The sequence below is a fragment of the Bos mutus genome, chromosome 1 (genome assembly GCF_027580195.1).
Source record: "Bos mutus isolate GX-2022 chromosome 1, NWIPB_WYAK_1.1, whole genome shotgun sequence".
Taxonomy (NCBI): Eukaryota; Metazoa; Chordata; class Mammalia; order Artiodactyla; family Bovidae; genus Bos; species Bos mutus.
In genome coordinates this window covers 71192230-71205623 of record NC_091617.1, presented here as the reverse complement: position 1 = coordinate 71205623, position 13394 = coordinate 71192230, and positions in this window count along the sequence as shown.

Here is a 13394-nt window from a genome sequence, read left to right as displayed (position 1 = left end):
GAGAGAAAGAAAACCAAGGATAGAGACTAACCATCTTTTTACTTAAAAAATGGCTTTGAGTTACAACTCTCCACTGTCTGTCATCTCTTCAAAGATGCCTATGAAAAGGATGTCTTTCACACACCACGAAACACCGCCAAGATACTTTTCTGAGAAGATCCACATAGCATAGGTACCCCTGTCAACTACACAAGGTTTCATTAGTTCCTGGATATTTTCCTGACACTTTAAAAACTAGTTAAATTGAGGAAGTCTAGAAAAGTACTTATATTTTTCAAAACCTATCAGACAAAAAAGTAGAAAGAAAAAAGAAGGCAGGATAAGTAGTATGAAGAACCCTGAAACTGTAAGTAGGAAATGTGAATTATATTCTTGGCTAAGCTACAAATGTCTCTTGTGCCTGCCAGAAATCTTTCAGCTTTTTTGTTATTGTACATTTTCTGTAAGTGTCAGTGGATCTGGTTTGTAAATTACTGTGCGTAGTAAGCAAGCAATGACATATATTGTAATTTTGTTGTGCTAATACTGCCAGATTCTATTGCATTTTATTATTCTGTGAACTCATAATGGAATAAAGAGTATAGACTTTGATTCAGAATACGTGTGATGTTGGTATAAATACTTCATGGAAAACCCTAAATATATTTTGAAGCCTATAGTCTTTGTTTACAGTGGGAAGACTTCTTATTTTAAAAACTGTATTTATGCTCACTTGCATCTGTTCTACTTTGAAATTTCTCAACTATGTAATCTTATTTTTAATTAATTAATTTTTTAATTGAAGGATAATTGCTTTACAGAATTTTCTTGTTTTCTGACAAAGACCAACATAAATCAGCCATAAGTATACATACAGCCCTCCCTTTGGAACCTCCCTCTCTGCCCCCCCCCATAATCTTAATTATTTTTATTTGACTGTTGTTAACAGTTCTAGACTGGTCTCGGGCCTGATCTCCATTTTTCCTTACTGTCCATTCATCTTACTACTGCTGTCATGCTAAAAAAAAATTAATCATGTTTTGTAATGATATATAATGTATAAAATCAACTCTGCTTTGGCAGATGCAGTGTTAGAAATGGAGCAATTAGACCTTTCCCCCCTTTTATCTTTTACTCAAAGAGCTCAGTCTTCAGTGACTGCTTATGACATAGGATAAAGTCCAAACTCCTTGGGCCTTCACTATCTGGCCCTATCTGTTTTCCTAGGCCCCCTGTCTTTTCACATCCATTTTCTTTCTCTTTATGTTCTTCAGACCAGTCTCACTACCATTCTCAAGGTGCTAGAAAGAAACTGTGGCCATGAGTCAAATCTATTTCACCTGCCTTCACTAATTCAAGGTTATTTTAAGACTCGCGTGTCCTCCATGCAGCACGTAGCCTAAACAATAAGGTATTTGCTAGAGTTGTTTTCTAGAAACTTGAAGTCAGCTATATCTAGTCTAAGCTGAGCTGGACATAAGTGAGTATTCACTCAGTGACCTTCTGACATCACAGGGTCAAACACTCTACCCTCAAATGGTGCTCAATGCCCTCATTTTTGAATGTGCAGAGGCCCATAGCTTATTTACACCTGCACAGAAAGACAGTTACCACCCCTTTCCAATCACCTTTTCCCATACTTCCCACACCTCAAGACATCATGCAGTTTTATTCCATAAACGTCCGGAGCCCCAAGCATTTGGTAGGCATATCTGAGATTTGGCTCCTCTCCTGGCTGCCTTACAAATCAATCCTCGCTGCTACAGACCTCATCGTCTTAGTGGTCTGGCTTGCTGCAGGACCGGCAGAACAAACATGGCTCAGTAACAAAAGCACCCCATGTTCCTTCACTTTTTCACGCTCTACTAGTCTGTGTGAAATGCCGTCCCCCATTCTTGCCCTGGAATTACCCCAGTTCAAGGGTCACCTCCTTCCCACTCCACTCAGGCAATTAGTCTTTGCCTCCACCTGGATCCTGAGGAACTATTTGCCCGCCTCTGTCTTGTGGTATCGTAATTCTCCAAGTGTCTGTCTATCTCTCCCACAGTGGCCTCTTCAGGAGCATTTCCTCTCTCAGCTCCACAACAGTATAACATAACAGATGCCGTGTCTGCCCATGAGCAGCACCCTATGAATGTTGGTCAAATCTGTGAATAAATAGAATAAATACTTCTGAAATTCTTCCTCAGTCAATGGTTCCCTTAAAAATATCAGTTTCTTGGAACTCTATCTGATTATATATCTTGCTCCACATGGCAGAGTGAGTTATTAACCAGCTATAATGCTAGAAACAGTTGAGATAAGCGAGTCTGCTGAATAAAGCAGAGATGGCATTAAAGTGTGTGGAGGGGTTGTCTGTCAACAACAGTCTGTCAAAAATCTTTATCAAGGGCTTGTTATGTACCAGGTCCTTTTCTAGGTGCCACCAATGGTTTGGTTTCATACACTGAACAACAGCAGCTATTCTTTAATTTAGGTTTAGAACCCTTTCTAAAAAAATTCTTTGTTCTCACATACATGCATTCAGTTTTAATTTGATCTGTGCTCTTTGAGAGCAGTATTGCTGTGTTCATAAAGGATCTTCCCCTGCATCATCAGGTGTTCTTATGAAGTGGGCCTGTGGTCTGGGAGTCCAGACCCTCTTCATTCTCCTGTGGCTAAAGCAGGTGGAGAGGGGACCCTCACTAGGAACCACAAAGCCCTCACAAGAGCTTTGTGCCTGGTGTCTAGATGTTTCCTCCGCCTGGACTGGCAGTCAGGAAAGCTGGATGGGAAGACTGCAAGAAAAGCTCACACTTGGGAAGCCAGCAGTGGGCCTCCATTGGTGGGTGGTTTCAGTGCAAACGTTCTCATCTGTGAAACATAAAGCAGGAAACACTGAAGATCGCCAACAATCTTCTTTAAAAAAATATTTCCTATCAAGAACATTCTAAGGCACAGAGGAATTTTCTTTTCACTTTTTCTCATATGTGGGGTTTTCTAGCTAGCGTCATGAACTGAACTGAACTAAAAATGAAGCCAAAGTGAATACTAGCTTTGTCCCTAGAATTTTGTTTTTAAACTGTGGCACCTATACTGCTGTATTGTAGGTAACTAACTAGAATGTTCTTATTACTTGCTTGTCATTAATGTTTGACCTACTTGGAAACCCAGCTGTGTCCAAGATAGAACCTTGCATGCATGCCAAATTGCTTCAGTCTTGTCTGACTCTTTGCAACCCTGTGGACTGTAGCCTGCTAGGCTCCTTTGTCCATGGGATCCTCCAGGCAAGAATACTCGAGTTTGTTGCTGTGTCCTCCTCCAGGGGATCTTCCCAACCCAGGGATCGAACCTGCATGTCTTAAGTCTCCTGCATTGGCAGGTGTGTTCTTTACCACTAGCGCCACCTGAGAAGCCCAAGATAGACCCATAGTAAACACTGACTTTCACTCCAGTACTCCTGCCTGGAAAATCCCATGGACAGAGGAGTCTGGAAGGCTGCAGTCCATGGGATTGCTGAGGGTCAGACACGGCTGAGTGACTTCACTTTCACTTTTCACTTTCATGCATTGGAGAAGGAAATGGCAACCCACTCCAGTGTTCTTGCATGGAGAATCCCAGGGACGGGGGAGCCTGGTGGGCCGCTGTCTATGGGGTCACACAGAGTTGGACACGACTGAGGTGACTTAGCAGCAGCAGCAGTAGCAAACATTGACTTTATCTTAATTTTATGAAGATCCACTGTACCCCTAACACTCTAACATTCCTAATTACAATGCTCAGCTGAGCTTATCAAAGGCAATGAATTATATTTGCCACATCTCAGAGGAAAGTCCAGAAGCATATTTGATTCTGTGCTAAAATGGCTACAGTGCAGGATTGTAGACCTCATGGGTGACTATAGTTGAAACTCACTTTGATCTTGCTAAATCCCTCTAAATAGGAAACAATGAATTAAGCCTGCAGGATAAATTCCTTCCAGCTCTTTCAGGGTCAAAGAGAACACATAAACACATTAACTGCTTTTGTTTCATATTTCTTCTCCTTCCATAGCAGAACACAGAAATAAAGAAAATTTATACAGAGTGGGCAGGAATAAAGTCTTCTGGTTAATCAAGTTAGCACACTTATTAAATATAAGATTATATTTCTTGAAGAATTAGAATGTAATAAAGTCAGTACTAAAATAACTCTCAGTGGAATTTAGCATAAATGTCTTTTGCTCCCATTTCCCCCACACAGGCGTCAAACTCCATTTCCAATCTTCCCAGGCTCTGGGACCTGGCCAAACCCTTTCTTTCTGAGCCAGCTGCTTCCAGGAGCCAAGTAGGCTAGCATGCTTCTCTCCTAGCTCAGGCAGCTTTTAGAGAGTTCACATGGCACCATGGACCAGCTCTTAGACACCCAAGGCCAGTTCCACTTACTTGGCCTGCAAGCCTGTTACCCCCAGCCTCCCTGGACCTGAGACCTCATTCCCCACTGTCACCTTCAGGCATCTCAGTGCTCATTCTCCTCCATTGCCTTTGCTGCTGGCACTCTAGCTTCCATGCCTCACAAACAAGCTGCTCAGAATATTGGATAACCAAAACGGTGTGGGCTAGCTCCAAACAGGCAGAAAGAAAAATGACCATTGTACAGGTAGGCAAGTGTTCCTCCTTTAGTTTCTGGGCTCACTGGGGGACCTAAGGATGGCCAAGTGATGGGGAACAGTCTGGAGACTCAGAAGAGTGGCTGTATACCAAGCAGGTCTGTTGTGATGGCATACACGCTGAGTGTTGGCCTGAGACTCCAAATGACTTTATCAGAATATTGCCTGCATTCATCACCTTAGCAGAATTCTGGTTTTTCTCTCCCACGCAGCTCTTATAAGTCATGGCTGGCAGCTCACCCATGTGTCATGGAACCCTGGGATTGGAAGGAAGGGTGGGCCTTTCTCCTTGATTCTCAAGGCTGCTTCCTTTATCATCACTCCCACTACCCTGACCCGTACCCCAAGGTAAAAACTCCTTCGGGCTCATATCAGCTAAAATATTAGATAAACACTCTGTCTGCCCCTTTCAATTGCAGCCATCTCCTAAGCTCCTGCCAGTCCCTAAATTGCATCCAGAACTTTGACTCATTTTTTTTTTCTCATATAAGAAATAGTTGAGAATTTCCTGGTGGTCCAGTGGTTGGGATTTGATGCTTTCACGGCAGAGGCCCAGGTTCTAGCTCCAGTTGGGGAACTAGGATCCTATAGGCCACATGTCATGGCCAAAAATAAATAAATGAAAAGAAAGAAATATTCATTATTAAGCCTTCATTGTTCCAGTGTGCACTATGTACAAAGATGTGTAAGAATTCTTATCTTTAAAGGTAAGCTCATAGTTTAAAGAACCAGACTAGATAGTAAATGCCTGCATAGACATATAGCATTTACAAATATGGAAATATGAGCACAAAGTAATAGTTGTATATTAGTTTTCTGTAGCTGCTGTAACAAAGTACCACCAAGCAGCTTAAAAAAGCAAAACTTTATTCTTCACAGTTCTAGAGGCTAGAGGTCTGAAGGCAAGGTGTCAGCAGGGCTGTGTGCCCTCTGAGACTCTGGGCAGAATCCATCCTTAGCTCTTTCTGGTTTCTGTCAGTGGCCGATAATCCTAGCTTTCCTTAGGCCACTTCATCATTCTAATCTCTGCCTCCATTGTCACATGGTGTTCTCCCCATGTATTTCTGTCTTCATGTGGCATTTTCTTCTTCTTATAAGGACAGCAGTTGTATTGGATTAGGATATACCTTAATAACCTCATCTTAATTTGATTAAATAGGCAAAAACCCTGTTTTCAAATAAACTCACATGCTCAGGTCCTGAGGGTTAGAATTGTCAATGTATCTTCTGGGGGGATACAATTCAACTCATAACAGTTGGGTAGGAAAGAAAGCAAGGGAAGGGCCAGAGAAGGCTGGCTGGGCAGAACTGGTGAGCTGGTAAGTTGCAGTCATCCAGGAAGAGCAGGAGAAGGGGAGCGTATCATGTCATCTGGAGCTATGTGTACAAAGGGACTAAGATCTGAAGGGTAGGCACCTTTGGGAAACTGCAAGTGATTCAGTCAAGCAGGTGAAAAGGATCTATACTCAGCAGTGGCAAGAGGTAATCCTAAAAGGTAGCAGGAAGCAGGTCATGAGTCTAATTATCTTCCCATACAAACATGCCTTCACACCTTGACTCTCCCTCTACACCTCCTGGTAACCATTTATCTTAGACACCCACTTCCCCATCACTTCCCACATTCAGTTGGTCCCTAAGTCCATCTGATTCTGCCTGCTAAGAATATCCTAAGTCTGCCTTGTCCGTTTCATACCCACTGCCTTAGTTCAGACCCTCAACATCACACACATTAGTGCAACAGCCACCCCAAAGAAGCTCCCACTTTTATGCTCACCTGTCTCTCTCCATCTTCCTTTGCTGCCAGGGCCATCACTCAGCTCAGAACAGTGTCCTTCCCAGGAGGAAGGTGTCTGGGAGGTGGTAGGTAGATGTGTGAAGGTGGACCCTAATCCAATATGACCACATCATGTGTGGAGTGGTCTTAGCCTGCTGTCTGAATTTCACCAACTTCTTCATCACACCCTGGCATCCCCTGCAGCCAACTGAAGGCAGAGCACTAGCTTCCCAGAGGACTCCAGCTTCTGATCTACTCTTTAGGGACTGTTTTCACTGTGGCTTAGTAAGCTGGTATTCTGGTTTTATTTTTCTAATGCAAGTTCTATTACTTCCTAGATTTGAATCCTTCAATCATTCCCCTTCACCTTCAAATTGACATCGGAACTCCTTGTCATGGTTTACAAGGCTGTGTGTGATCTGACCTTGGTCACTTACCTAGCTTCATATTCCACTGCTCCTCCATAGACCCTGGGCCCCAGATCTACTGAGTTCTTTGAGTTCTCTCGAGTGACAGTCTTTCTTCTGCCTGGGATGCCGCCTCTTCATCCTTCTCTTTCTGGCTGCCTTCAGCTTGTGTTTCCAAAGGCGCATCAGGATTCGCTCCTGAGAGAAACCTCCCCTGACCCCTCAGGCTGGGGTTGGGTGCCCCTGCTTGGTGCTCCCAGTGCCCAATTCTCACCTCGATTACAGCTCCTAATCCTATGAGGCTTCTTAATCCTACATTGTAATGGTTGATTTTCTTGTTTATCTTCCTCTCTAGAGTGTGAGCAACTTCATGAGGCTCCACGTCAATTCTCCGAAAAGCAGTGTACCCAAAGTACTGCACTCTCGGCACCTGTGGAGGTATCCTTTGCTTTTTTGGCCTAATGTTTGACATTTTTGTTTTGCTTATTCTTGATGGAATTGCTGAATTCCCACAGACGTTAGAGGTGTACTCTAAGACAATCTGCTTCAAATAGGTAATGTTGGCAGTTTCCCTTGATGGAGCCTGAGCAGCAAAGCCCCAGTGAGGTGGGGATGGAGCCCTTGCAGGCAGCTGGACACATAGCTGAGGATGAGATGTGGAGGTTATATGGACTTTCTGAAAACCATTGTCTGTGGGTGGATTCTAATTGTAAATACTTGAAATAACTTGCTCTCAGTCATCCATAATACTTGGTACAAGTTAGTTTTTATCATTTGTAGTACTTGTAATTGGAGAAGGCAATGGCACCCCACTCCAGTACTCTTGCCTGGAGAATCCCATGGATGGAGGAGCCTGGTAGGCTGTGGTCCATGGGGTCGAAAAGAGTCTGACATGACTGAGCGACTTCACTTTCACGTTTCACTTTCACACGTTGGAGAAGGAAATGGCAACCCACTCCAGTGTTCTTGCCTGGAGAATCCCAGGGACAGTGGAGCCTGGTGGGCTGCCGTCTATGGGGTCGCACAGAATCGGACACAACTGAAGTGACTTAGCAGCAGCAGTACTTGTAATTAACATTTCAGAATCCAGAATATTATTTAGCAATTTGAAGATCTTGACTCAGAGTAAATAAAAGAAAAATAACAGCCCCAAGGGAACTAACAATATCATCCTTCATAAACGGTGCAAATCTATTATAAGCTAAAGTCTGAGGTGCTTTTGGTCAAAATAGTTTAAAAAGTCCTTCAAATGCCAAAAAGATAGGTATAAAGAATAGAACAAATAAAATTTTAAAATAAAGGGAATTTATTTTTTTCCCCACAATTTGAACTTTTAATTTTGTATTGGGGTACAGCTGATGAACAATGTTATGATACTTTCAGGAGAACAGTGAAGGGACTCAGCCACACATGTACATGTATCCATTCTCCCACAAATCCCCCTCCTATCCAGGCTGCCACATAACATTGAGCAGAGCTCTATGTGCTGTACAGTAGGTCCTTGTTGGTTATCCATTTAAAATATAGCAGTGTGTGCGTGATAGCCCCAAACTCCCTAACTTTCCCTTTCCTGAAGCAACCATAAGTCTGTGAGTCTCTTTCTGTTTTGTAAGTTCACTTGTATCATTTAAGGGAATTTGACTTTTGAGGCAGGCTTCACACCTGTCCATGTGTTAACTCCACTCCTCTGTACTAGAAGTGAGGGAAACAAAACTGAATGGCTGCATCCCTGCACTAAGGCCCTCATCATCTAGTGGGAAAGGCCAACCAATGACTAGGAGTGAAGGAGATTATTTAGCATTGACACATCGGATTTGTCTTTGGAGTCAGTAATCCTAAGAACAAGAAGAGCTGCTTTCCTGTCAAAGCTAATATGTGAGCTGTTGGCGTTCTTAGGCATAATTTTAATAATGAGTCAAACCAGTCCCCTGAGCAGAGAACTGAACACATTGCAGGAGTTACCAGTCTTTGTCCCTCAGGCAGAAAACTATCACATTGTTTCTTCACATACTGAATTTGGTGGCCTAAAATCATGTTTTCTGGAATGTTCTTTGGATTCTGTTTTCACAAAGTTTCTTTACTCCCTGAATAGTTAACTTTTATTATGCTGAAATAACAATTTTTTCTTAATTTTAAATTGTTTTGTAATTATTTTTTTCCAGTGTGTGTTTAACATTTAGGGAACCATCATTCTGTATTGAAAATTTTTCTCTCAGGTAGCCACCTGCTGGCTGTTCTTGGTGACTTTAAAGGGAGTTGTCTTTTTTAAGATGGTGGTGGAAGTGGTTGGTACAATACTAGACATTATTGATAAACAATATCAATGAATAGTAAGGTTTGTTTGAGAGCAAAGAAAGAGTCTCTAAGTTAGGCTATTCTTCTGTAAAACACTAATGTTCATAGTCTCCCTTTACTGTGGGTAACTCTTTTGCTGTAGGTTGGCAGTGAACTTACTTACAAGAAGATCTGGTACCTCAGGGCTTTTATTTGTTTGAAAGGGAAAAATTCCTTCTCCTTTCAATGGCAATCATACTTTCCTATTACAATTCAAAACTAGTTTCAGAAGGAATGACATTTTCAGAGTAAAAAGTAAGCAGGAGTGAACGAATGAGCAAGGTATACTTTCTATAACGTTGTTGCAGTTGTTTAGTCACTAAACCATGTCAGACTCTGGCGACCCCAGGTAGCCTGCCAAGCTCCTTTGTCTGTGGGACTTACCACTGAGAACACTGGAGTGGAAACATTGCTATTTCCTTCTCTAGGGGCTCTTCCTGACCCAGGGATTGAACCCATGTTTCCTGCATTGCAGGTGGATTCCGTTGAGCCATCAGGGAAACCTTTCTATAATGTGCAAAGGGAGAGCTGAACACAGAGAAAGTATTCACATTTAGTAAGAAATTATGGTTTTCCAATCAACACATTAAGTACATAAAATCGGCATTTGTCCCTCAAATCAGGAGGAGGCCTCAGACGCTCATGGGAAGAGGGGGTGTTAAAAGCTTCTGTTCTTCATGCTTCCTGTCCTGTCTTTGTCCAGATGGCTCTAGATGCTGGGAAGGCCTCATGAAGTCAGTAGGTTCCCTGCTTCCTGGTAGAGTTGCCGCTTGGCCATATGAAACCATATTCCTAATGCTAAAAATAACCAGAGTCTGAGTCCAAAACTTCCTTGTTGTTGACATCTCATGTGTCTGGTAGCCCTGGGAAGCAGGACATCCTACTCTCGTCTCTAATAACATAGAGGATCACCAATCTTAGCCAAAAGTCCCGCCATAGTAGCTATTCCTTGACTACAGCCCCATATAGAGAAGTTATTGTCTTCTCAAATGTAACACTGACTTTGTCCCAAATATTTTTCTCACAGCAGGTGTTTTGTTGTTGTTTGTGGCAAAAGGAACAGAAAAAGTTAAAAAAAAAATTATCCTGTAAATTTCTTCTGTGGTAGAAATGAGTGCTCAAATTCAAGTCATCACTGTAACTAAGCATGTAGTTTTGTTCAAGTCCTTTCACTTTGCTGGGAATCAGTTTCTCTATTTGGAAAATGAATATGCATATGAGGGGGATGATATTCCAGTAGTAAATTGTAGAAATGTAGCAGAAACAGCAAATTGGAGGCAATCTTAGCTGAATATGTCAAAGCACATTAATTAGGATATTTGTATTTATTTGGATTCTACTTTCATTTTCCATGACTGATGCTTTTTGGGCCCTAGGGCATTTATTCATTTGCTCATTCCCACATTCATTCAATAAAAATTTACTTTGAGTGTCTATTCTGTGTCAGGCATCATCCTAAACTCTGAAGATGCAATAACGTACCAAAAAGCAAGGTTCCCGTCTTCAGAAAGCCTACATTCTTTTTTTGGCTGCACCATGTGAGTATGTATGCTAAGTCACTCCAGTCCTGTCTCTTTGTGACCCTGTGGACTGTAACAGCCCGCCAGGCTCCTCTGTCCATGGGGTTCTTCAGGTAAGAATACTGGAGTGGGTTGCCATGCCTTCCTTCAGGGGATCTTCCCCACCCAGGGACTGAACCACGCTGCATGTGAGATCATATATCCCTAGCCAGGGATTGAACCCACACCCCCTCTATTGGAAGTGTGGAGTCTTAATCTCTGGATTGCCAGGGAAGTCCAGAAAAACCACATTTTAGTGGGACAAATAGATAATAAATACTTGATAATTGCAGATTGTGAAAAGTGGTAAGAAAGAAATTTTTAAAAACATATGGAATGGATGGTAACTAAGGCAATCATCTTTAGGTATATGGCTGTTGTGATGCCATCTGAGCTGAGAAATGAATGTCAGAAGACATGCCAACAACCTCAGCTTCTAAGCCTGGCAAAGCAGAGAGATTATTCACATTAATAACTCATAGGTGCAAAAATGACCCATGTAGTCTGTTTCCTATGCACAGAACACTTTGTTGACACAGTGCCTTTAGGCAGAATGCAGAGATGTCAGATTTCCATAGCATCCTCCAGTAGGGTTGGTCTTGGTCATCACCAACCAATCCCTCATTTGGGGAGGGTGGATGCAGGCAGTCCTCTGACTCTGTGCAGGCCCTGAGCTCACCAGTCCTGCTCTGACCAGGCTGCAGACAAAGAATGAATATGCGCTTAGTCACAGCCAAACTGTGCTGACAAAGGAGTGACCAACTGCTTTTCCATGTACCCATTCTGGTCGGGGAGCTTCTGAGCCCATTTGTCACCTCCTGGGGGCAGAGCAGACTCACAGAGGGCTGGTAACTCTTTTGACCTGGGAAGGGCTGGAGACAGAAGGCTTGGATTAAAGGTAGGTACAGCTGGTGACTGCCTATGTATTATGACTAGAATTTTTCTTCCCTGACCTGTCCTCAATGCCTGAAATTCTACTGCTAGAACTTAGCATCCAATCCACTCAGTTTTTGAAAGGTTTTTTGGAGGGAGATTTGTTTATTTTTTACTCTTCCAGCCCCTGAAGACTAAATTTTCTTCAGGGAAGACTTGAAAGTCTTCTTCAGGAAAAGACTTGAAAGTCTTTTGGAGAAGTAAAATGTTTCACTCTCTAAACATTTTAATATGACACCTTAAAAGAGACTCACAAAAATTCTACAAACAAGAGGAGTCAGTTTATAGGTGTCATGCCCTGAATCTTATCTGAGCCAGAATTGACCTGTGAAATGACAAATGCGTACACCCTACTCTTAGAACATGACTCCTAGTTTTCTAAGCTTCCCACTGAGTTACTCCCACTACAACTCTTCAGTCTCCTGGAGACCTCTCCTTCCTCGAGAGGTTCATGGTCACGGTCAGTGTCCGATGTAAGATACACGCACAGATAACAGTATCTCATGGTAGACAGCTATGGGCCTATATGTGCTATCTCTCCCCATTGAGCTCAAGAAATAAAACATTGCTGTGGTAGCTGAAAATGTACCCCTCCCAAAGATATCAGGTCCTAATTCCTGAAACTTGTAAATGTTAAATTTGGAAAAATAGATCTTTGCATGTGTGCTCAAATTAAGGATCTTGAGATGGGAGGGGGGGAGGATTATCATGGATTATCCAGATGGGCCGTAAATGCTATGGCAAGAGTCTCATAAGAGGGAGGCATAGGGATATTCACATACACACATTTGTCTGCACAAGGAGGTCTTGTGAAGATGGATCAGAAAGAGATTTGAAAGTTGGAGTGATGTGGACACAAACCAAGGAAATGCTGGCGGCCACCAGATGAGGGAAGAGGTGAGGAACAGATTTGCCTCTAGAGCCTGCAAAGGGAGCATGGCACTGCCCACACCTTCACATTTTGAACTTCTGGCTTTCAGAATTTTCAGAGAATAAAGTTCTGTTGTTTTCAACCATCAAGTTTGCAGTAATTTGTTACAGCAGCAACAGGAAAATAATACAATTCCAATGCAATGGTAGCTACCTGTGTTGCAATCCAATTGCAACCCTCCTCTCTCCACCCTCTGGAAGTAACCTTGAATTTGGTGTTTAATACTCTCTGAATTTCCTTATGCTTTTATTGCATATGTTTGTAATCTGAAATAATAAGCCAGTTTATATACAGTATCATACCATATCCTTCTTCCTATTGCCATTTGCTTTTACCCTCTGCCTCCCTTTGCATATTTTATATTATATATATATGTAAACACATATTTTATAAATTATGTATGTTGACACATGTAGCTATAGTTCACTTTAACTGTTGCATAATATTTCTTTTATGTGTGTGTGTGTGCATGTGTGTGTGTGTGTGTGTGTGTGTACCACAATTTTAAGATCAATTCTGCTGATGGACATTTAGGTTGTCCCTGGTTTCTCAGTCCTTCAGGCAGTGACACAATGAACGTTTGTGCTCATATACAGGAATATTTCTAGGATATTTACCAGAGAATAGAATCACTAGGTCGAAGTCTGTGTCATTCTCAACTTTGCTAGATATTGTCAAACTGCTCTGCAAAAGTACTGATGTACACCTGATGGTTAAATAAGGATTTTGACAGCAGCAGATGTTAGTAAGGGAAAGGATATGCATGAAAAGGATTGGGATGGGAGACAAAGGGAGAGGTAAATAGTTCTAACAAAGAAAGAGTTCTCTACTGAGGCATGAAGCAATTTTG